Here is a 22,639-nt window from a genome sequence, read left to right as displayed (position 1 = left end):
CAGTATACATGTTTTCTTAGTTTATGTTTATTGTTATTCAAATTTGAAATCATTAATTATTTTAGGAGTTTTATATAAGACACAATGATGGTATACCAATTAGTTCAGAACCTGAGCGACAATGCGTAATTCAATGTCTAAAAGCTTATGTGGAGAGAAGGGCATTTGAGGTATATGTTTGTCGAATCACTTTTTCACGATTCTAACCTTTTTTTATCAAGTGTTTAATATTTATTAGTTTCTAACTGTGTACAGGGTTAACAACTAGAGTTATGCATAAAAGATAAGAAGGGACTTTTATCTAAAGTGATGAGAACCTTCCGAGAAAATGGACTTAATGTTACAAGAGCTGAAATCTCCACCACAAAAAACATGATTACAAATGTTTTTTATGTAACATATGTGATTGGAAACCAAGTTGATCCAAAAATCATAGTCTGTAAGACAGAAAATTGTGTCAAGTAGTTTAGATGTGAAGGAGTCACCATTGATATATCATGATAAGGCAAAAAGAGAGGATCCATCAGGTGGAATTGGTGGTCCAGTATTGTGGTCTATTGGGAGCCTTGTGAGAAAAAATTTGTATAGTTTAGGATTAATTAAATCATGATCTTAAAACAAATGCTTGTGTGTATGGTGATATTGTTTGCTTAAGATTAAGTTTTTGTATATAAAAAGTTAAGAATGATGAAAATTGGTGATAGTTAGTAGTTGTTCTAGTGGGTTGAGATATGAAAGTAGTACATAATTGGATTATTGGTCGTTGACAGAAATAATTTAGGTAGAAAATTGGATAGAACAAATTTGGTTCATTGTTCATTTAGTACTTGGGCCATGTATACATATATATATAGTTATTTTATGATTAATAATATATCAAATATAATGGTTGACTTGATTCGAGCTCTCTTTTCCTTTCACGTTCCTTCTAGGCTCTAAGATTTACAATTATTAGATTTTATTGGATCTTTTAGGTTGGTATCATTGAAAGGTTATATAATACAATATGATTATATTATTACGTAGTTATCTTGAAAATCTATAAGATTTTATATTAAACTTATTCAGCGTATGTGAAAGATCATTTAAAAATATTCTAGCAGTTTACAATTTATTTAGCTGAATTACAACGTTTAAATATTATATAATTACTAGAAAATTACGTCGGTTATAAAGGACGTATAATTTGCTGATACATACATTTATAAGAGATATATGCTGTTTTAAATCGCCACTATTTTCATTCAAAAAATGCCATATTAAACTATGTATAAAATGGTGTTTTGCACGGCGTTTAGTTTTAAACCGCCAATATTTTCCTAGCGGCAGCCAAATTTAAGGCGTTTTTTAAAACGCCGTAATTGTAAATTGTGGCCGTTCAAACCGCCATAATATGCTTAAACAAACGCCACAATTAACGAGATCTTTTGTAGTGAGGCGTTGTCATCGTTCAACGTTCGTGATCGCCATAAGAGGTAACGATTCTATCACTGATTATGCCCATTCGTAAGGATCATTAAAGGAGAAATTTTAAATTCCACTGCGTTTTGGATCGCCATTCTCCTTCAGCTCAAACATGGAAGAAACATGGTGGTTCCAACAAGTTCAAGGACAAGGGAGACAAGACTTAGAGCAAGAAGTCTTGGTCGAACCTGTAGCGGTGTATTCGTCACTTTATGATTTATTGATTAAATCAAAAGCAAAGTATACAAAGAATCGAGTCGCCACCGCACTTTTATTTATCCAAAGGAATGGCTAAAAAGCGAAAAAAGCCTAAGAAGTTTTACACATAGAAAACTAATGAAAAGATCAGAGAATCTGGGTAAGGGGTAAATTACGCAATGGGAAGGTGTTAGGCACCCAAAACGTCCTAGGTACTCCTAGGGAGCCCTTTTCACAACTTGTTGTATGAAATGTTATTTGTTTATGAAATATTTATTGTGCAAACATGGATTGAAGGGATGAGAAAAGAATATACAATTTATTATTTTTTGTGTTTGAATGGATGAACCCGTTGCCTACGTACCTTCCATGAAAGGTAAGGATCAAAACGCCGTAGTTCGGCTAAAAGATTTCCAAAATATGAGTGGGTTCATTTTAAACAAAAGCCCTAAGGTCTTTCGTTATCCACGGGAGAAAACTCAACCTTATACAAACAACAAGTCCACCATGTGAGAAAAGCTTCAACTTGCTAGTGAGGGGTTAACCCTATAATAAGCAAGGAAGTCTTACAATTCAATCACTAAGGACAAAAGGTGAGATTAACATCAACCAACTAGGATATATCAAACCTATGGCTAATGTATGAAAATTTATCAAGAATGGACAAAGCCACAAAACAATTGAATGAGTTGGATTAACCAATTAGGATTTATTCACAAAAGATGATCAAAGTATGATTAGAATTCAATTCAAAAGAAGTATTATGAAATGGAGTTCAAAAATCAAAGGCCTAAAGCCTAGGTTTCTAATTTGAAAAGAAATGACAAATGTTTGCACAATATTTTTCAGGTTTTGAGTTAACATGCACATGGAGGTTTAAAGAAACAAAATGTGAGAGGGTGAGGGAGTGTAAAACTTCTTAGATGTTCACCTCTTGAGATCATATGTAGATGATTCAAGTGATTCCTTTGGAATACGCAATGATGCAAATAAGCAAATGAGCAAAGCAAATGGATACCGGATGCCAATCAATGGACTTACACCAATCTCACAAACCAAGGTGGATACCGGATACCAATCAATGGATTTACACCAATCTCCTAAAACAAAACAATGATCCCGGATGCCAATCAATGGACTTATACCAATCTCACAATCAAACATGGATACCGGATACCAATCAATGGATTTACACCAATCTCCTAAAACAAAACAAATGATACCAGATGCCAAGCAATGGACTTATACTAGTCTCACACAACAAAGGTGGATACCGGATACCAATCAATGGATTTACACCAATCTCCTAAAACAAAACAAATGATACCAGATGCCAATCAATGGACTTACACTAGTCTCACACCATATCATAGGAACAACTGCCAAGTAATGGTCTTATGCTTGTCTCCTCCATGGACAAAGCAAAAATGCTATAAAGCAAAATTTATGAAATGATATACAAATGATGATGATAAATGCACTAAGGCACACTCAAGCAGATATGCACAGATGAATCAAGTAAGCAGACAAACAAGTCAATTAGCACACACTATATACAAGCAATTAGGCTCAAGCAAGGTTAGACTTTAAAGTCAACTGGAATGGGGTAAGTTGTGCTCTTAACCCTAACATCGAGAGTTAGGGTGAAGCAGATGAAATGGAGATGAGGGGTGTGTCTCATAGCTCTTATCCCTGGCCTGGGAGAGCTTTAAACAATAGAATGTGTGGGAGTTCAGAAAGTTGGAACTCTTCTCCACAGATGATTTGACTCTATAAGATCTTGGGGTTAATATCCACAATGCATCAACATGTTATGTGAGCAAAGGGATGACACACTGAATAGTAGGAGATGGACTACACATCTCTTTTATCTACCAATTGCCTCATAAGAGGACTTTTCCTGCTTGGCACAAAGAGTAAACAATCACAAGCATTGCCTCTTAAGGAGGACTTCAGACAGGTGCCTGCCCCCATAACAGGACAGGTCTTCCAGACTACATGAAGAAGAGAGGTTATACCTAAGTGGTTAAGCAACCAAGCAAAAGCAAGTTCAAAATGAACTTAAGCAACTTATGTACCTGTGGAAACATCAAACAAATCAGTACAACTATACAGACAAACAACCAACAGTTAATATCAACAGTCAAACCCAATAAGCAAAGGCATAAGCCACAAGTCAAGCACAAATGAGTTAACAACCCTACAAAACACACAATATTAGTATCCAAAGGCAAACATCAAATGCTCAAATGATGGAGCATCATGAACCATATAACTTGGATGTTCAACCTGAAATCAAAGCTCAAACATGAGAGGCAAACCACTAGGTCAAAGCCTAGGGTCAAAGATGGAGAAAAAAATTCAAAACAGAAGCTGAAAATTAACATGAATCAACTTCAAACACATCTTGAAACAATCCAAAAGGTCTCACATCAATATCATATACCAAAAGCATTTCATGATCAATTAAAGTTCAAAACTATTTTAAAGCTCAAATGTGACCAATCAGAATGAAAAATCTCAATCAAATCAGAAATCAATCAAATAATTCCAAGAAAATTCATGTTCAATCACAACATCCATAATATGCATCATGCAAAAAAATCAGAGCAATTGAAAATCATTTGATAGGGTAATCACATCACATAAGATGAACAAGTAAAGGTGTGACACAAATTGTCACACCAACATTAACATGATCATAAAACAGCAACCACAAATGGTAAAAATACCAAATCAACACCAAAATGTCAAGCAAAGTGTCTAGTTTCGTCATGCAAATTTTCAGAAGCATTGGATAAAAACTCAGCATTTCACAAATGGAGAAACAAAGCAAGGTACAAATAGCATGCATGTTCACAAACCCTAGGGCAAAAGATTTTCCAACCAAGCACAAATTATGGAAAAATAACCAAAAAATAATAGACAGAAAATGTGACATCATGCAAAAAACCACATATTTTTTGTAGCAATTTTAAATTATTTATGAATTTTGGAAGATGGAGAAAAAATAAAAAAAATGATAAAACATAGCATATGAATGAATGGAGGGAAAACAAATAATCATGAAGCATTTTTGAAATAATGTCACAAGCCGGAATCGAAGCCAGGCGATATTCAAACTGAAGTGCGCCAACTGATGAAACACCTCGTTTCATTAATTGACCTGGCATGGTCAATGCTGGCGTGGCCTAGTCAAGCGCTTCAGAGCCAATGAATGTGATGAGCAAGCAACAACGTGGACCAACAACTTTCAAACCCTAGGATAATACATGCAAGGCGCTGGGTTTTGAAATCCGCAGGAAATCATATGAACTGGCAACTAATTTCGCAGGTAAGCATATGAAGGTCATAGCAAAATTTGCAGGAAAAGTGCAGGTGACTATGAACATGATGAAGATCTTGAAGATCTTCATCCTCGAATTTCCAGAAAATTTCAACATGTCCAGAATTGCAAATCAAGCACATCATTGTAAAGATCTTACATCATACAACAAGAATCAACACGCATTTCATCAAAAAACATCACAACACGCATGGATCGAAGCAAGGAAGATTCATTATCAAAACTTTAAACAACCAGTTCTCACTCAATTTTGCACGAAATTCATTGATTCAAAGCTCATAATACTCAGTGTAGCAAGATCTATAACATCAACATAATAATTTCAAGAATTAAAGAGGTCAATTTGGAACCTTGCTGAAGTGCAGAACTGGAATTTTGTAGATCCAAGGCTTGCAAAGCTCAAACAGTTCCTCTACAGTGCTTGAATAAGTGATTGGAAGAGGAAACTCAGCTCAATTGTACACGATCTTGCAAGAATCTTGATTTTCCATTGTAGCTTCAAGCTTTACAAATGCTCCAACCTTGCACGATTTCTACTGGTTCTATGGATGATCCTGCTCAAGATCAACTCAACAACAAGAATTAAGCAAGAAAATGAATTGAAAATGAAGAAATTGGAAGAAAATTTTGAGAGAAAAATTTGGTATTCTAGATCTAGATCTGAAAATTGTGATGTTGTTATGCAGAAACTGTTAGGATTTACTATATATATGCTGTGTTAATCATCCCTTAATCATGTTTAAGCCAATGCAAGTGTAATTAACAAAAATGAGGTGTTTGTGCAATTTAGCATTTTCACCCTTATGCATGGTGTGCATGGTGAACAGTGCACGAAATCACTTGATTTTCACTTAAAACCACATTTTAAAATCAATGGTAATTGCCAAATGTTCAAATAATTCACCAATTTTAAACTTTAAAAATTCCCTCCAAAAATCAAGTGGATTGGCACATGTTCATATGATGACAATTGATGAAATGCAATGCAAGATTTTGAAATTATAGGTCAAAATGAGAAATTAGCAAAAAGAACAACTTGAATTGGGGCTATGGTTGAGAAGTTATGCACATTTGAAGTTCAATGTGCACTTGGCCATGTTTTCATCATATCTCCTTAACCACACATGAGAAATGGATGATCTTGGACTTTTTGGAAATGGGAGAGAACGATCTACAACTTTCATGTTCAACAAAATTTCATTTGAAGCTTTTTTGGTGATGTAATTTGAAGGTGAAGTTGGATGAAAACCTTTCCATTTTTGGCAATTTTAAATTATAGGTCACTTTCTATTTTTGGAAAGTTTTGACCTGACTTTATTTTCTTCAATGTTGATGTTTGAAATGTCAAATGAGACTTGTTTGAACATGAATGAAGTATTTCTAATCACTTCCCACCTCCAAATCCATAATTGACTTGGCAGTTGACTTTCTAGGCCTCCAGTTGACCTGGTAATGTTCTGATGAAATTCAAGCCTCTACCACTTGGGATTTTGTTTCAAAATGATATCATGATTCATATGAAGTCTTGATAATAATTGTGGGGTCCAAATTCTCAAGAATGGTCACCATCTATTGCTCAATGACTGCCTTTGACTGTCTTGACCTGTGATTGCTTCATCTGCAAGACAAAGGTTAGATGACATATTTTTGTACTTTTGGTTAGTGATAAAAGGAACTGCAATGATATACAAGTGCAAAACATGCTTGGTGATCAAGAAACACTCACAAGGGCAACCCAACCAAAGGAAAGCAAACAATGTGCACCATGATCCTTGAGGCAATGAAATGATATGATATGATGCCATGAGGGATCTTAGGGACAGAATTGGGGTCTTACAGATGCCCCTATTTAAGGTCATTTAGCCGGAGAAGTGAAGTTTAGAAATCTTCATCTCGACGCGGTAGAATGGGCTTAAATAATAATAATGAGACAAATTTTGGTCCCTAAGAGACCTCATGATGCAAATGTATGCATGCAAAAGACAAACTAAACTCTGTGGGGAAGAATGATCCACAAAGAAGAAAAGACGATTCATCGGAGTAATACACTCACCAGGGGCAGAGACTCTAACAGGACTCTCATGGAGATAATAAAAAAGAATGCGTGAGCAGGACACGACTCTGAATTAGGGGAAACAAGAACTAGACACAGCGTGAGCAGGACACGACTCTGGATTAGAGACCTCACTGGGGAGTGAAGGACTCAAACTGGAAAAGAAGAATTCCAAAGGAAAACACATCCATTGGAAAGACTCAAGCTGACTCAAACTATCCACAAAGGATACTTCGGATGAAAATCCGGACTCAGACCAAGGAAAAGATTCACAAAGAACTTCCCTGCCGGGGAAAATTGCATATATTGGGGAAAACGCCAATACAGCAAAAGGGTAAAATCACAACAGGAAACTCCACTGGAGAAGGTCTAACAAAGAGACTCTCCTGGAGAAGCAACAAAGAATGAGGTGTTACCGGCATAAGAGTAACAAACTCAGGAAGAATGAATATCTAAGACCGGTATAAGGGTGAGAGATATCAATCAACCAAACATCTGAGAAAGACCTGAAAAAGGTACATCAACTCAGGAAAATCTGACTCCACAGGGGACCAAGGTCATAATAGGGAGCAGAAAGGAAGGAACACCAGGGATACCGGTTACTGGGTATATAATAGGTGACCGACCAAAGCGTGAATTGGTATATATGCCAAAACACTCATCATCCGAAAGGAGGGCTTGAAAAAGCAAATCGACTTACAGGATGGACATTCGAATCCTCAACAGGAAAACGAATCTTACTCAACTGGGGACACAAACCCAAAGAGCGCATGAGATATAATATCCATTACCGTCAGAACATGGATAGAATACTCGCATGAGATATATTATCTATTACCGTCAGAACGTAGATAATACACTCGCGTGGGAGGAAACACCAGGGATACTGGTTACTGGGTATATAATAGGTGACCTATCGAAAACGTGAATTGGTATACATGCCAAGACACTCATCATCCAAAACACAAACTTGTCAAAGGATGGATATTCGACTCTACAAAGAATACGAATCTTACTCTACTGGGGAAGATCAACAAAGGATTCCAACCAAAGAGCGAAAGAGATATATTATTCATTACCGTCAGAACGTGAATAATATACTCGAAAAGGAAGAGACACCAGAGATACCGGTTACAGGGTATATAATAGGTGACCAACCAAAAAGAGAGAGACAATCGATACCACCAACAACAGGGTAAACGAAAGATAACTCACAGGGGATAAATTGTAAGCATCCGGCAATTATCCAGGAAACAAAGAAATATTCGAGTCCATAAAGGAATAACGAATCTTACTCGACTGGGGAAACACAACAGGCTTCGACTGAAGAGTGCATGAGATATATTATCCATTACCGTCAAAACGTGGATAACATACTCGCATGGAAGATTATCCACAACCGATTACTGGGTTAATAAAGGATAAATCAACCGAAAAGAAAGGCATCGGAATACCAAAACTAGGTATATAAAGATGACCAATCAAAGGGAGCAACAATCATTACCAAGCAAAAGGGTAAATGAAAGAGGACTTGTAACACCCCGATAAAATATGATAATTATTTAATTTAAGTTAATAGTATATTTATTAATTTAATTAAATAATTGGAATATTATTGGATTATTATTATTGGAATAATAAAGTTGGAATATATATAAAGGTCCCATTTGGTAAAAAGGGTTTTCACGTGAAAGCAGAGAACACGTAACATTGAGAGAAAGAGAAGAAACTGAAAAATGGAGAAGAAGAGGCTAGGGCTCAGGAGGAGAATTCTCGATTGTTGAAGGTCAAAGAATCAATTGCCGGATTAACTCAGGTAAGGGGGGTTTAACGTCGTTTAATGGGTATTATGGGTTAACATGTAATGGGTAGTAATAAGCCATTGAATTGACCCTAATTGGGATGATGAATGCTGCAAATGGTGATGAATAAGTTATGTTAAAACTGTAATTGAATCTATATGTGGGTGAATCATAAATTTCTGGACGTGTAGCTTTTTACGGAATTGAAATCGGAGGTCCGGAAGTCCTCCGACGGCGAAAATGCGGGGGATTCCGCATTCTGTTCGTGTTAGCGCAGGAACAGCTTTCTGTCTTGCGTTAACCGATTAATCCAGGGTGTTAACCGGTTAACACTGTTATGAATTATGAGAAATTGCTGTCTGTCTTGCGTTAACCGGTTAACCCAGGGCGTTAACCGGTTAACACTGTTAAAATGTGCCAGGAAGCGTGTTCTGTGTTGCGTTAACCGGTTAACCCAGGGCGTTAACCGGTTAACACTGTTTGAAAAGTGAAAAATTGATATTTAAATATTGTGGACATATTTGATGATTGGACTATATTGGTGTATGATATAGTAGGGATCATTTCCCGTTGTTTTGAGCAGTAGGGGTATTAGTAGAGTGTGCTAATATTGTGATTTATTATTTGGCATGATATGAATATGATTCTGTGATAAATATGCTGATGATGTATGATGGTATGCATAATACTGTGAATGTATCTGTTATGTATGCAATTGTGAATGGACTGTTTATGGCTTAGAGTGTGAGCATATGTCCATTGTGGATTGTTGTTGATGGTTGCATGCTAGGTGGTTTAGCGTGCATAGTATGGCCTTTATGGTGGTAGCTAATTCCCATGGTGAGGAATTAGTGAGTGAGTTATTGTGGATTGTTGTTGATGTTTGCATGCTAGGTGATTTAGCGTGCATAGCATAGCCCTTGGTGTGGTAGCTAATTCCCATGGTGAGGAATTAGTGAGTGAGTCACTAGGTCTCAAATGAGTGGGACTAGTGAGCTTGGTAGCCGTATCTGGGTTTGATCGGTGAGGTTGAACTATGTGTTCACGAATAGTCGGTACCGCATGCATGGAGTCTCATTGTATAATGTATGTATGGCGTATAATATGAATGGATGTATTCCAATATTATACGTGTGTTTTGTGTTGGGTTGAGTATGATTATGATTTTGAGTTGATGTGCCGTTGCTGAATGTGTGATCTGATTTGGGTGATGAAATGTGTTAAATTACTTAGCATTACATGATATTTTATAATGCTTATTATATCGATTGAGGAACTCACCCTTACAACTATGTTTCAGGTAACGAGCAGTGATTGAGTAGAAGCTAGTGCTTGGAGTCTAGTGTAGTTCCTTAGTGGGTCATGCTCTGGTAGATGTAACATCGGGACGGGATGTTTTACTTTGTTTTCATTTTGGTTGTTGAACAACTTTACATGTAATGTGTTACATGGTTTGCATGATTGATTAGATCTCTATCCGCTGCGAATTGTGCAATGTTTTATTTTGATTAATAAATGAGCATGACAAGTTATTATGGTGAATGGTGTGAAGTGTCAAGTGTGACACCCTTAAGTTGCATATCTACTCTGATTTGTATTTTGTTGAATTAATTGATTATTGGGGTATTTTAGAAGGGTGTTACACTAGTGGTATCAGAGCATAGTCGGTCGAGTCGAGTCGTAATTATTCTGTTTCCCTGTACGTGATAGGTGTGGTGTAACCCTATCAGTACTTATTGTTTTAGCTTGTTGGGTTTTCAGGATAGAGATGGCTGGAAGAGGTAGAGATGATGCTGCGATTGCTGAGGCTCTGGGTATGCTAGCTGGAGTACTTGGAGGAAATCCGAATGTTGTGGGACTGGGAGCTGCTCGTCAACTGAGTGAGTTCCAGAAGAACAATCCTCCAATGTTTAAGGGAGCATACGATCCAGATGGTGCTCAGAAGTGGTTGAAGGAGATCGAGAGGATCTTCTGAGTGACTGAGTGTGCCGATAACCAGAAGGTCAGGTTCGGTACGCATATGCTATCAGAGGAAGTAGATGATTGGTGGGTTGCTAACCGCACTGAGTTGGAAGCTGCTGGGAGTGCTGAGATCACTTGGGCGGTGTTCAGAGAGAGATTCCTGAGGAAGTACTTTCCAGAGGATGTCAGAGGAAAGAAAGAGATAGAGTTCTTAGAATTGAAGCAGGGCAACCGGTCTGTTACTGAGTATGCTGCTAAGTTCACAGAGCTGTCGAAGTATTACACTCCCTATGATGAGGCTACTGGGGAATTTTCAAAATGTGTGAAGTTTGAGAACGGGTTACGTCCCGAGATCAAGCAGGCTATTGGGTATCAGCGGATTAGAGTGTTTTCTGACTTGGTTGACTGCTGCAGGATTTTTGAACAGGATACCAAGGCCAGAGCGGAGAGCTATCAGCAGAGGGTTGATAGGAAAGGCAAGAATCAGAATGATCGTGGGAAGCCGTATGCCGCTGGCAAAGGTTTCCAGAGACAGAGTGGGATGAGGAGACCTAGTGGGGGAGACTCCAGTGCCCCTGCTAAGTGTTATAGATGTGGTCAGGCTGGACATCGTATCCATGAGTGTACCAGTACTGAGAAGAAGTGTTTTAAGTGTGGCAAAGGTGGTCACTTGGCTGCAGAGTGCCGGTTGAAGACTATGACTTGTTTCAACTATGGAGAGGTGGGTCATATCAGCCCACAGTGTCCTAAGCCGAAGAAAGAGAACCAGTCGAGAGGCAAGGTCTTTGCTTTATCGGGTTCTGAGACTTCTGCAGATGATCGTTTGATCCGAGGTACGTGTTATATTAATGGCTTTCCTCTTGTAGCTATTATTGACACAGGTGCGACTCATTCCTTTATATCTTTGGATTGTGCTGTGAAACTTAAATTAGAGATATCTGAGATGCATGGGGGTATGGTGATTGATACTCCTGCGAAGGGTTCAGTGACTACTACTTCAGTTTGTTTAAATTGCCCTTTGAGTATTTTTGGTAGAGACTTTGGAATGGACCTCGTGTGTCTTCCACTAGTGCAGATTGATGTTATCCTGGGTATGAACTGGTTGGTGTTTAACTGAGTTTATATCAACTGTTTTGATAAGACTGTAATCTTTCCCGAGATTGAGGAAGGAAAGAGTTTGTTTCTATCGGCAAGGCAGGTGAATGAGGCAGTAGCAGATGGGGCAGAGTTGTTTATGCTGTTAGCGACTTTGGAGGCTAAAGATAAACTGGCGATTTGCGATCTAGCCGTGGTGTGTGATTTTCCTGATGTGTTTCCTGAAGAAGTGCATGAATTACCGCCAGAGCGTGAAGTTGAGTTCTCGATTGATTTGGTACCTGGTACTAGGCCGATGTCGATGGCTCCGTACCGTATGTCTGCTGTTGAGTTAACTGAATTGAAAAGTCAGTTGGAAGATCTGTTGGATAAGAAATTTATTCGTCCGAGTGTGTCACCGTGGGGTGCACCAGTGTTATTGGTTAAGAAGAAAGAAGGTACTATGAGGTTATGTGTGGACTACAGGCAACTGAATAAAGTGACGATCAAGAATCGATATCCTTTGCCGAGGATTGATGATTTGATGGATCAGTTGGTTGGTGCGAGTGTGTTCAGCAAAATAGATTTGAGATCAGAGTATCATCAGATACGTGTGAAAACTGAGGATATTCAGAAGACTGCTTTCAGAACAAGGTATGGACATTATGAGTATTCTGTAATGCCTTTTGGTGTGACTAATGCGCCTGGGGTATTTATGGAGTATATGAATAGGATTTTCCATCCGTACCTAGACAAGTTTGTTGTGGTGTTTATTGACGATATTTTGGTGTATTCGAAATCTGAAGAAGAGCATGCTGAACATTTGAGAGTGGTTTTAGGAGTTCTACGAGAAAAGAAGTTATTTGCTAAACTGTCTAAGTGTGAATTTTGGTTAGAAGAGGTTAGTTTTCTTGGTCATGTGATTTCCAGAGGTGGTGTTGCTGTTGATCCTTCTAAGATAGAAGCGGTATCTAAGTGGGAAGCTCCGAAGTCAGTTTCTGAGATAAGGAGTTTTCTTGGACTTGCAGGTTATTATAGGAAATTCATTGAGGGATTTTCTAAGTTGGCATTACCGTTGACGATGTTGACTAGAAAGGGGCAAGCGTTTGTTTGGGACTCAAAGTGTGAAGAAGGTTTCCAAGAGTTAAAGAGGAGGTTAACTACTGCTCCTATTCTGATATTACCAAGTCCATCGGAACCATTTGAGGTTTACTGTGATGCTTCATTGTTGGGTTTGGGTGGTGTTTTGATGCAGAATAAGCAGGTTGTAGCTTATGCTTCGAGACAACTGAAGGTTCATGAGAGGAACTATCCGACACACGATTTAGAGTTGGCAGCTGTGGTATTTGTTCTGAAGTTATGGAGGCATTACTTGTACGGGTCAAGATTTGAGGTTTTCAGTGACCATAAAAGTTTAAAGTATTTGTTTGATCAGGAAGAGCTGAATATGAGACAGAGGAGATGGTTAGAGTTTCTGAAGGATTGTGACTTTGGTTTGAATTACCATCCGGGTAAAGCAAACGTAGTGGCTGATGCATTGAGTCGGAAATCATTGCATATGTCTATGTTAATGGTTAAGGAATTGGATTTAATTGAGCAGTTTAGAGACTTGAGTTTGGTGTGTGAGAGTACTCACAATAGTGTTAAATTGGGAATGTTGAAGTTAACGAGTGGTATTCTGGATGAGATTAGAGAGGGTCAGAAATCCGATATGCTTTTGGTTGATAAGTTGACTCTAGTGAATCAAGGTCAAGGTGGTGAATTCAGAGTTGATGAGAATGGTGTTCTGAAATTTGGTAATCGGGTGTGTATTCCGGATGTTACCGAACTTAAGAAGAGTATTCTTGAGGAAGGACATCGTAGTGGCCTGAGTATTCATCCTGGGGCTACGAAGATGTATCATGATTTGAAAAAGTTATTTTGGTGGCTGGGAATGAAAAGAGAAATTGCGAGTTTTGTTTATTCTTGTTTGACTTGTCAGAAGTCAAAGATTGAGCATCAGTAGCCGTCTGGGCTAATGCAACCGTTGGCTATTCCAGAGTGGAAGTGGGATAGTATCAGTATGGATTTTGTTTCTGGTTTACCGAGGACAATTAAGAATTTTGAAGCTATTTGGGTGATTGTTGACAGATTGACAAAATCGGCTCATTTCATTCCGATCAGAATGGATTATCCGTTAGAGAGATTAGCTGAGTTGTATATTGAGAAAATTGTAAGTTTGCAGGGTATTCCGTCGAGTATTGTTTCGGACAGAGATCCTAGATTTACATCGAAGTTCTGGGAAGGTTTGCAGAGGGATTTGGGAACTAAGCTGAGATTGAGTTCTGCATATCATCCGCAGACTGATGGTCAGACTGAGAGGACGATTCAGTCACTGGAGGATCTTTTGAGGGCTTGTGTTTTGGAGAAGGGAGGTGCTTGGGATTGTTATTTACCTTTGATTGAGTTTACCTACAACAATAGTTTTCATTCGAGCATTGGTATGGCACCGTTTGAAGCTTTGTATGGTAGGAGATGTCGGACACCTTTATGTTGGTATGAGTCCGATGAGAGTGTTGTGGTTGGACCGGAGATTGTTCAACAAACTACGGAAAAGATTAAGATGATTCAGGAGAAGATGAGGATTGCTTAGAGTCGTCAGAAGAGTTATCACGACAAGAGGAGGAAGTCACTTGAGTTCCAAGAGGGAGATCATGTGTTTCTTCGTGTTACTCCGATAACTGGGGTTGGTCGAGCTTTGAAGTCGAAGAAGTTGACACCTCGATTTATTGGTCCTTATCAGATTTTGGAGAGGATAGGGGAGGTAGCCTATCGTGTCGCTTTATCGCCGTCACTTGCGAATTTGCATGAGGTTTTTCATGTGTCTCAATTGAGGAGGTACATTCCTGATCCATCGCATGTGGTCCAAGTAGATGATGTACAGGTGAGAGATAACCTGACTGTTGAAACATCACCTATGAGGATAGAGGATCGAGAGTTGAAGCAGTTGCGGGGTAAAGAGATTGCTTTGGTAAAGGTAGCTTGGGGAGGACCACCAGGTGGCAATGTGACTTGGGAACTTGAGAGTCAGATGAAGGAGTCTTATCCAGAGTTATTCGCTTGAGGTATGTTTTCGAGGACGAAAACTCTTTTAGTGGGGGAGAGTTGTAACACCCCGATAAAATATGATAATTATTTAATTTAAGTTAATAGTATATTTATTAATTTAATTAAATAATTGGAATATTATTGGATTATTATTATTGGAATAATAAAGTTGGAATATATATAAAGGTCCCATTTGGTAAAAAGGGTTTTCACGTGAAAGCAGAGAACACGTAACATTGAGAGAAAGAGAAGAAACTGAAAAAGGGAGAAGAAGAGGCTAGGGCTCAGGAGGAGAATTCTCGATTGTTGAAGGTCAAAGAATCAATTGCCGGATTAACTCAGGTAAGGGGGGTTTATCGTCGTTTAATGGGTATTATGGGTTAACATGTAATGGGTAGTAATAAGCCATTGAATTGACCCTAATTGGGATGATGAATGCTGCAAATGGTGATGAATAAGTTATGTTAAAACTGTAATTGAATCTATATGTGGGTGAATCGTAAATTTCTGGACGTGTAGCTTTTTACGGAATTGAAATCGGAGGTCCGGAAGTCCTCCGACGGCGAAAATGCGGGGGATTCCGCATTCTGTTCGTGTTAGCGCAGGAACAGCTTTCTGTCTTGCGTTAACCGGTTAATCCAGGGTGTTAACCGGTTAACACTGTTATGAATTATGAGAAATTGTTGTCTGTCTTGCGTTAACCGGTTAACCCAGGGCGTTAACCGGTTAACACTGTTAAAATGTGCCAGGAAGCGTGTTCTGTGTTGCGTTAACCGGTTAACCCAGGGCGTTAACCGGTTAACACTGTTTGAAAAGTGAAAAATTGATATTTAAATATTGTGGACATATTTGATGATTGGACTATATTGGTGTATGATATAGTAGGGATCATTTCCCGTTGTTTTGAGCAGTAGGGGTATTAGTAGAGTGTGCTAATACTGTGATTTATTATTTGGCATGATATGAATATGATTCTGTGATAAATATGCTGATGATGTATGATGGTATGCATAATACTGTGAATGTATCTGTTATGTATGCAATTGTGAATGGACTGTTTATGGCTTAGAGTGTGAGCATATGTCCATTGTGGATTGTTGTTGATGGTTGCATGCTAGGTGGTTTAGCGTGCATAGTATGGCCTTTATGGTGGTAGCTAATTCCCATGGTGAGGAATTAGTGAGTGAGTTATTGTGGATTGTTGTTGATGTTTGCATGCTAGGTGATTTAGCGTGCATAGCATAGCCCTTGGTGTGGTAGCTAATTCCCATGGTGAGGAATTAGTGAGTGAGTCACTAGGTCTCAAATGAGTGGGACTAGTGAGCTTGGTAGCCGTATCTGGGTTTGATCGGTGAGGTTGAACTATGTGTTCACGAATAGTCGGTACCGCATGCATGGAGTCTCATTGCATAATGTATGTATGGCGTATAATATGAATGGATGTATTCCAATATTATACGTGTGTTTTGTGTTGGGTTGAGTATGATTATGATTTTGAGTTGATGTGCCGTTGCTGAATGTGTGATCTGATTTGGGTGATGAAATGTGTTAAATTACTTAGCATTACATGATATTTTATAATGCTTATTATATCGATTGAGGAACTCACCCTTACAACTATGTTTCAGGTAACGAGCAGTGATTGAGTAGAAGCTAGTGCTTGGAGTCTAGTGTAGTTCCTTAGTGGGTCATGCTCTGGTAGATGTAACATCGGGACGGGATGTTTTACTTTGTTTTCATTTTGGTTGTTGAACAACTTTACATGTAATGTGTTACATGGTTTGCATGATTGATTAGATCTTTATCCGCTGTGAATTGTGCAATGTTTTATTTTGATTAATAAATGAGCATGACAAGTTATTATGGTGAATGGTGTGAAGTGTCAAGTGTGACACCCTTAAATTGCATATCTACTCTGATTTATATTTTGTTGAATTAATTGATTATTGGGGTATTTTAGAAGGGTGTTACAGGACTCACCGGGGATAAATTGCATAAACAACAATTATCCACAAGGACTTGCTGGCGACTTCAAAGGGGATAAAATTGCAGGCAAACGACAATTATCCAGAAGAAGATTTACTGGGGATACAATTGCTAGCAAAAGGCAATTATCCAGAAGCAAGGGAGGAATATCAACATCGAATACTGAATGAAGATAACCACAAAGAGTAACCATCATCGGTTAGGATGAACAACAAGGTTAACTCTGCAAAGGGGAGAAATTAGGGTTTACAACTACCGAACACGGGGTAGAAGACCAAAACTCTGGCTGGGGATAGGGTTGCTAGCATCCGGCAACTATCCACAAAAAGCACAGACTCCGTTGGGAATAAAACCACAACAACATAGGATTTACAACTACCGAATACTGGGTAGAAGACCACAAAATCCACCATCAACCAGACTGAACCACAAAGGTTACCTCTGCTAGGGGAAAAGAGATAGGACTTACGACTACCGAATACTGGGTAGTAGCCAACAACTCTGATGAGGATAAAAGATAGGGTTTACATCTACCGAATACTGGGTAGAAAACAACAACTCCGCGTGGGGAATGAAAGAATCAAAATTCCGCACGGGAAACAAAAATAGGGTTTATAACAAACCACCAACTGCTAAAGAGCAGAAAAACTAGGATTTACGACTACCGACTACTAGGTAGAAAACCAATCAACTCTTTGCTGAGGAATAAAAGGTATATAACCACAAATTCCGCCAAGAAGAGGGAACATAGGACTTACAACTACCGGTATGAGGGTAGAGGCCCAAACTCCGCTGGGGATAAAAAGAATTATTGCCGGTTACTGGGCAATTCATTCATTTATTCCACAGGGAAGCACGAGAAACAATTGACAAATAGCCAATTCGGGATTGATCCGAAAAGACAGACTGAATTAAGACTCCTCCTAATGAGGATATAACCCAATAGGAAAATCCATCCCAATATATGTGTTGGGAGGAAACGGAAGAAACCGTCATCCACGAGGATATATCTCAGTGGGGAACTGCAGAAGGAAAGACAGACACTTTCTGCTTATGGGGCTGACTCTAAATTGAGAGATTAAACACCCGACATCTGCTTGGGGGAGATCTATTGAAGAGATCTATATCACCCATAGCAGGAGACAACAAACAAGAGATATATGGCAAAAATGCAACATGAATATCTGAATGTTGAAAATATGCATGAATATGCGTGATTTATGTTTGATGAATACTGATAAAACAGACATATCTAACACAAACAGGCCCAGGAACCAAACGCCCGGTACTACACTTCCAGAGGAAAAAAAAAACCCAAGGAAAGCCAATTTGCTGGAGGGAGCAACAACCCAACTGGCGAACAGAAAGTCACAACAGATCTGCGGGGAGGCAAAAGATCAGAGATATCCAAGAAATCACAAAATCTCTGAGTGATGGATCGTCAATCAACCCAACTGGCGAACAGAAAGTCACAACAGGCAACAACGGCCACAAAGACAAATCTGTTGGGGAAATGGAGAAATCCCAAGATATCTGCAGGGAAATTCTCAGTATCTACTGGGAAACAAAAGTTCACTGCACAGGCAAGAACTGCCACGAAAGCAACTCCAAATAACTCCGCTGGGGAACAACCCACAAAGGGAGAACAGATCATCCATGTAGAATCTAACCGCAAGAACAACTCTACTGGGAACAATGTCAGCCATTCCATTGGGGAATACACCCACTGAGAAAAAAAAAATAGATCACACAAGTAGTTTCTGCAACAAGCCATTCTACTAGGGATCAAAAGCATCAGGAAATCAACCAAATCCGAGGATGATAGATCACCAACCGATCCTACTGGGTAAACAGAGATTTCAACAGGCAGAAACTGCCACAACATCAACTCTGTCGAGAATACCAACTCTGGAGGGGACTCTGGCTCTGTTGGGGAAACCAACTCCATTGAGGATTCTGCAGGGAAAGCACAAAACTTCTACAGGAAACTTCTCAGATAAAATCCACCATACCACAAACCTACTGATGGCTTCACTGGGGAATCCACTGGGGAATCTACCGGGGACGAGGAGGAGAGCTGAGGATCAACCACCAAATGATGAACCTTCCAAGAATAAACCCACAACTGCTGAGGAGGAAAATAAACATTGCTCTGCTGAAGGGATAAGAGGTAAAAACCTCAACAAGCACTCTGATTGGGAGGAATATAGCATAAATGCAGTATATCATATCAACAACCCTGGCGACAGTGCTGAGGAGAGAAGCAACAACTCCGTTGGTGACTGCACTGGGGAGAGTGCTGGGGTACCGGGGTCTCAAACCACCTACTACCGAATCTTCCAAAGGAAAGCACCCATGCTGGGGAGATAGAACTGCTGGAGAAGAAAACAAAGTCTTCGACAAGCACTCTGCTTGGGGAACAACCCCAACAAAAGCTCTGCTTGGGGAACAACCCCAACAGCAATACTGGAGAAGAGGATACAACCAAACCAGGAATATGTACGAATGTCTTACCTGTTGGAAATCATGCCACCCTCAGGAGAGCACTGAGAAATTCTTAGGTATCCTTTCATCATTGTGAATGTTCACTTTGTTTAAAACAATAGTTTGAAAAATTTATTTGTTTAAAACAATGACATTTTATCCATTAAAACATGCAAAACATTTGTTGAATTGAAACAAATAAGAGTGCAAATAATTGGATAAAAAGCTCAAATTGATTTGATGGAATGGTAGCCTGCAAATGGCAAGACTCCATAGATCTGTACAAATTTGAAATCAGTGATATATATTGGAAGAAGGCTACATTGAACATAATGATCCTTTCTCTACCAATTTGAATTTCGATGTATTCGAAGCTTCAGTCGACGACGAATCGAGAGTCTCTGACGAAAAGACAGTTGTAGAACAGAAAGTCTTGTCAGGATGCAGTTACTTGCCAAATCCCTAATTTTTGCCTAGATTGCCCCAGGGTGAGGTACTCAATCTAGCGGGATGCAAATACTCTTTTTTTCATGTCTCTAATTTTTGCCTGGATCACCCTTTCGGGTTCTCCACCGAGACGCTCATTTTTGCCTAAGTCGCCCTTTCGGGTTTTCAACTTAGCGAGCTATTCTGTTTTTCTTTTGCATACTTTTTTTTTCTTAGGCAAAGTATTTCTTGACTGCATCTGAATTCACAGGACGAGTGAAATCCTCCCCATCCATTGTTGTAAGCATCAAAGTTCCGCCTGAAAAGGCTCTCTTAACAACATATGGACCTTCGTAGTTCGGAGTCCACTTGCCCCTGGAATCGGGCGCGAAAGACAAGACTTTCTTGAGCACGAGGTCACCTTCTCGGAACACACGAGGCTTGACCTTCTTATCGAATGCTTTCTTCATTCTCTGCTGATATAACTGACCATGGCACATGGCAGTTAATCTCTTCTCTTCAATCAAATTCAATTGGTCATAACGACTCTGAATCCATTCAGCATCAGTCAACTTGGCTTCCATCAAGACTCTCATTGATGGGATTTCCACCTCTACTGGGAGAACAACCTCCATGTCGTAAACAAGAGAAAAAGGGGTTGCCCCTGTTGAAGTGCGGACATATGTACGATAACCATGCAAAGCAAATGGCAGCATCTCATGCCAATCTTTGTACGTAACTGTCATCTTCTGGATAATCTTCTTGATATTCTTGTTAGCAGCTTCAACAGCCCCATTCATCTTAGGTCTGTAAGAAGAGGAATTATGGTGTGCAATCTTGAACTCAACGCACAACTCATCCATCATCTTATTATTCAGATTAGATCCATTATCAGTAATGATCTTATCTGGCACACCATAACGGAAAATCAGCTGGTTCTTGATAAACTTCACAACCACCTGCCTGGTCACATTCGCATACGAAGCGGCTTCAACCCATTTGGTGAACTAGTCAATTGCTACGAGAATAAACCTGTGTCCGTTGGACGCTTTCGGTTCAATCATGCCAATCATGTCAATTCCCCACATAGAGAAAGGCCATGGTGATGAAATCACATTCAGAAGTGTCGACGGAATATGAATCTTATCCGCGTAAATCTGACACTTGTGGCATTTCTTCACATATTTGCAGCAGTCAGACTCCATTGTCAGCCAATAGTAGCCTGCTCTCAACATCTTTCTTGCCATGGCATGTCCATTGGAATGAGTACCAAATGAACCCTCATGGACCTCAGTCATCAATAGGTTTGCTTCGTGTCTATCCACGCATCTGAGCAAAACCATGTCAAAATTTCTCTTATACAGCACTTCACCACTGAGGTAGAAACTGCCTGACAACCTTCTCAAAGTTTTCCTATCTTTCACAGATGCCCCAGGCGGGTAGACCTGGTTCTGGAGGAAATTCTTGATATCAAAATACCAAGGCTTGTCATCATTCACTTCTTCAACTGCAAACACGTGAGCTGGTCTATCCAAGCGCATCACGACAATGTTAGGGACTTCATTCCAATACTTGACCACAATCATCGAAGCAAGCGTAGCAAGAGCATCTGCCATCCGATTATCCTCTCGAGGAATATGATGAAAGTCAACTTCTGTAAAGAACGTTGAAATCCTCATCGCATAATCTCTATACGGAATGAGACCTGGCTGATTCGTCTCCCATTCACCCTTGATCTGATTGACAACCAGGGCCGAATCGCCATACACATCAAGATGCTTGATTCTCAAATCAATACATTCTTCCAGTCCCATAATACAGGCTTCATACTCAGCCATATTATTCGTGCATTTGAAAGTTAGCCTTGCTGTAAACGGAATATGCGTGCCATGAGGAGTAATGATTACTGCCCCAATTCCATTTCCGTACTGATTTACAGCGCCATCAAACACCATCGTCCATCTGGAACCAGGTTCTGGACCTTCATCAAGTGTAGGCTCATCACAATCTTTCATTTTCAAATACAGAATCTCCTCATCTGGGAAGTCGTACTGAACAGACTGATGATCTTCAATCGGCTGATGCGCTAAATGGTCAGCCAAGATACTACCTTTGATAGCTTTCTGAGCTCGATACTCGATATCATACTCAGACAACAACATCTGCCAACGGGCAATCCTCCCGGTTAAAGCAGGCTTCTCGAAAATATACTTAATTGGATCCATTTTGGATATCAACCAAGTTGTATGATTTATCATGTACTGGCGCAAACGCTTAGCAGCCCAAGCCAAAGCACAGCACGTCTTCTCAAGCATAGAGTATCGAGACTCACAATCAGTAAACTTCTTACTGAGGTAGTAGATAGCAGATTCTTTCTTCCCCGATTCATCTTGCTGACCGAGTACACAACCCATCGAGTCTTCAAGAACAGTCAAATACATGATCAGAGGTCTTCCTTCTACAGGCGGAGACAAGATCAGAGGTTCAGACAGATACTCTTTGATACTGTCGAAAGCTTTCTGGCAATCCTCGGTCCAATCATGAGACTGATCTTTCCGGAGGAGCTTGAATATCGGCGCACATGTGGCAGTCATGTGGGATATAAATCTGGAAATATAATTCAAGTGGCCAAGAAAACCTCGGACTTGCTTCTCAGTTTTGGGTGCAGGCATCTCTTGTATTGCTTTGACCTTTGCAGGATCAACTTCAATACCTCTCTCGCTGACTACAAAACCCAACAACTTGCCGGAACGGACT

The 22,639-nt window shown here is 39.5% G+C and overlaps 1 pseudogene; it reads left to right on the top strand.

Annotated features, from left to right (window-relative positions):
• LOC127102272 (ACT domain-containing protein ACR8-like) overlaps positions 1-703 on the top strand; it is a 61,658-nt pseudogene extending 60,955 nt beyond the window's left edge.
• Positions 704-22,639: the final 21,936 nt, after the last annotated feature.

Source organism: Lathyrus oleraceus, chromosome 1, assembly GCF_024323335.1.
Source record: "Lathyrus oleraceus cultivar Zhongwan6 chromosome 1, CAAS_Psat_ZW6_1.0, whole genome shotgun sequence".
Classification (NCBI taxonomy): Eukaryota; Viridiplantae; Streptophyta; class Magnoliopsida; order Fabales; family Fabaceae; genus Lathyrus; species Lathyrus oleraceus.
The sequence above is the reverse complement of the archived record's forward strand: the minus strand, read 5'-3'. Positions and strand labels throughout refer to the sequence as shown.